This window comes from Pongo abelii, chromosome 18, assembly GCF_028885655.2.
Source record: "Pongo abelii isolate AG06213 chromosome 18, NHGRI_mPonAbe1-v2.0_pri, whole genome shotgun sequence".
NCBI lineage: Eukaryota > Metazoa > Chordata > Mammalia > Primates > Hominidae > Pongo > Pongo abelii.
Window position 1 is genome coordinate 31,384,561 of NC_072003.2, and position 3,886 is coordinate 31,388,446.

Here is a 3,886-nt window from a genome sequence, read left to right on the forward strand (position 1 = left end):
CCAGCACTTTGGGAGGCCAAGGCTGGAGATGGCCTGAGGTCAGGAGTTCGAGGCCAGCCTGGCCAACATGGTGAAACCCCATCTCTACTAAAAATACAAAAATTAGCTGGGTATGGTGGTGCATGCCTGTAATCCCAGCTACTCGGGAAGCTGGGGCACGAGAATCACTTGAACCCAGATGGCAGAGGTTGCAGTGAGCCAAGATTGTCCTGCAGCACTCCAGCCTGGGCCACAGAGTGAGACTCCATCTCAAAAAAAGAAAAAAAAGAGCAATACTAGGCTGAGTTCAGTAGCTCACACCTGTAATCCCAGCACTTTGGGAGGCCAAGGCAGGCAAATCACTTGAGGCCAGGAGTTTGAGACCAGCTTGAGCAATGAAATGAGACCTCGTCTCTTCAGAAAAATTTATAAAAATTGGCTGTGCATGGTAGCACACACCTGTAGTCCCAGCTACTCTGGAGGCGGAGGTGGAACGATCAGTTGAGCCCAGGAGTTCAAGGCTGCAGTGAGCTCTGATTGCGCCACTGCACTCCAGCCTGGGCAACAGAGAGAGACCCTGTCTCTAAAAACAATGAAATACAATACAATAAAATACAATAAAAAATACAGTATAACCACTATTTACATAGCATTTGCATTGTATTAAGTATTCTAAGTAACCTAGAGATGTTTTAAAGTATGTCGCATAGATTATTTTCAAATAATATAACATTTTATATGAAGACTTGAACATCTGCCGATTTTGATATGTGGGAGGTCCTGGAACCAATCCCCAGGGACACCAAGGGACAACTGTACCTCAGACTAGGAGGTTTAAACAAGAAAAATTTATTTTCTCACAATTGTGGAGACTAGACGACCAAGATCAAGGTGTCAGCCGGGTTGGTTTCTTCTGAGGCCTCTCTCCTTGGCTTGTAGATGATCATCTTTTTAAAATTGATTGATTGATTGATTGGCTGAGTGCAGGGGACTTTATTGATGGTACAAAATAAGGCGGGGCTCCCTAGGCCCCTCCCTCTTCAGGGGGTCTGCATGGAAACTGTGAGGAAGGGAGATTCTCAGTGTGGTGGGTGGGGGACTAAGTGTGGCAGGGATTCCCCAGCAGTGAGGGCCTCTCTCTTCCTCTCGTCCTCTTGCTGGGGCTGGTGGTCCGGGGGTCTTACTCCTTGGAGGCCATGTGGGCCATGGGGTCCGCCACCCTGTTGCTGTAGCCAAATTCATTGTCATGCCAGGAAACGAGCTTGACAAAGTGGTCGTTGAGGGCAATGCCAGCCCCAGCGTCGAAGGTGGAAGAATGAGTGTCACGGTTGAAGTCAGAGGAGACAACCTGGTGTTCAGTATAGCCCCAGATGCCCTTAAGGGGGCATCAGATGCCTGCTTCACCACCTTCTTGATGTCGTCATATTTGACAGGTTTTTCCAGGTGGCAGGTCAGGTCCACGACCGACACGTTGGCAGCGGGGACACTGAAGGCCATGCAAGTGAGCTTCCCATTCAGCTCAGGGATGACCTTACCCGCAGCCTTGGCAGCACCAGTAAAGGCAGGGATGATGTTCTGGAGAGCCCCGTGGCTGTCACATCACTGTTTCCTGGAGGGGCCATCCACAGTCTTCTGGGTGGCAGTGATGGCATGGACTGTGGTCATGAGTCCTTCCACAATACCAGAGTTGTCATGGATGACCTTGGACGGTGTGCTAAGCAGTTGGTGGTGCAGGAGGCATTGCTGACAATCTTGAGGCCGTTGTCATACTTCTCATGGTTCATGCCCATCACAAACATGGGGGCGACAGCAGAGGGGCAGAGATGATGACCCTTTTGGCTCCCCCCTGCAAGTGCGCCCCAGCCTTCTCCATGGTGGTGAAGGTGCTGGTGAACTCTACGACGTATTCAGCACCAGCATCTCCACATTTGATTTTGGAGGGATCTCGCTCCTGGAAGATGATCATGGGATTTCCCCGTTCTCAGCCTTGACAGTGCCATGGAATTTGCTACGGATGGAATCATACTGGAACATGTAGATCATGTAGTCGAGGTCAATGAAGGGTCATTGATGGCGACAATATCCACTTTACCAGAGTTAAAAGCAGCCCTGGAGACCAGGCACCCAATACGACCAAATCCATTGGTTCCAACCTTCACGTTCACCATGCTATCTCAGGGATGTGAGAGAAGATGCAGCTGTCTGTCAAATGGGAGGAGCAGAGAGCCAATTTTGTTTAAGAAACAGGCTCAGCCAGGCATGATGTCTAACGCCTATAATCCCAGCACTTTGCGAGACGGAGGCGGGTGGATCACCTGAGGTCAGGAGTTCAAGACCAGCCTGGCCAACATGGTGAAACCCTGTCTCTACTAAAAATACAAAAAACTAGCCGAGCGTGGTGGCTCACGCCTGTAGTCCCAGTTAGCCGGGAGGCTGATGCAGGAGAATCGCTTGAACCCGGGAGGTGGAGGTTGCAGTGAGCTGAGATCGCACCACTGCACTTCAGCCTGGGCAACAGAGTGAGACTTGGTCTCAAAAAAAAAAAAAAAAAAAGACAGATGGGCTCTCACTGTGTTGCTGAGGCTGGCCTCAAACTCCTGGCCTCAAGCAATCCTCCTGCCTTGGCCTCCCAAAGCGTTGGGATTATAGATTTAAGCCACCAGAATGGGCCTTAAATGGTCATCTTCCTCCTGTATCTTCAAGTGGTCTTCCCTCTGTATGTCTGTGTCCTAATCTCCTTTTTTTTCTTTTTTTTGAGACTGAGCCTTGCTCTGTCACCCAGGCTGGAGTGCAGTGGCGCGATCTCAGCTCACTGCAACCTCTGCCTCCTGGATTCAAGCAATTCTCCTGCCTCAGCCTCCCAAGTAGCTGGGATTACAGGCACTCACCACCATGCCCAGCTAATTTTTTTCTTGAGACAGTGTCTCGCTCTGTCGTCCAGGCTGGAGTGCAGGTGCGTGATCTCGGCTCACTGCAACCACCACCTCCCCGGTTCAAGCAATTGTCCTGTCTCAGCCTCCCAAGTAGCTGGGACTACAGGCACAGGCCACCACGCCCTAAATTATACTAAAAATAATTTTTGTATTTTTAGTAGAGACAGGGTTTCACCATATTGATCAGGCTGGTCTCGAACTCCTGACCTCAGGTAATCCACCCACCTCGGCCTCCCAAAGTGCTGGGATTATGGGCATGAGCCACTGTACCCAGCCCTAATCTCCTTTTCTTATACGGACACCAGTCATATTGGATTGGGACCCCCTCCCCACAATGACTTCATTTTCACTTAATTACCTCTTTAAAGGTGCTATCTCCAGATACGGTCACATTCTGAGGCACTGGGAGTTAGGACTTCAACATATGCATTTGGAGGGGGACACATTCCAGCCCATAATACACACTTGTTATCAGTAGTCAGGCCTACTTGCAGTGTAGCTCTGGAAATAGCCCCCTGCCCTTTCTCAGCCTGTTTCCTCTTTTGTAAACCAGGGGCTTCCACTGACGGAGCTCATGGCTGCTGTTGTGCACTGTGCTTCTTAAAAGCTCCGTCTGGGCCTGATGTTTAGCTAAATTTAGGGCCAATCTGTCCCCATCGTGGGCTTGGTGGAGCTGAAGAAGGGTGTGGGTGGACTTACAAAGAGATGGCTCCAGGCCCGCAGGTTCCCCTCCTCCGGCTTTGCTAAAGGTCTCCCTTCCTGTTCTATGGTGAGGCTCCAGGAGTGGCTCAGGCCCTCCACTGAACACCGACCATCCTCCAGGCTGCACTCGGAGGACCTGTGCACAAGGCCTGTTCCCAAGGCCAGCCTCTGCCCGGTGGCCCCAAGCCCAGTCTGCCCTGGATCTCAGCAAAGGGATGAGTTACATTTGGCAAAGAACAGTGCTAGGTGCCTTTCATGGTTAGCTCGAGAAC

The 3,886-nt window shown here is 50.8% G+C and overlaps 1 pseudogene; it reads right to left on the reverse strand.

Annotated features, from left to right (window-relative positions):
* Positions 1-1,159: 1,159 nt before the first annotated feature.
* LOC100451907 (glyceraldehyde-3-phosphate dehydrogenase-like) lies at positions 1,160-2,147 on the reverse strand (annotated as a pseudogene).
* Between the last annotated feature and the right edge of the window lie 1,739 nt (positions 2,148-3,886).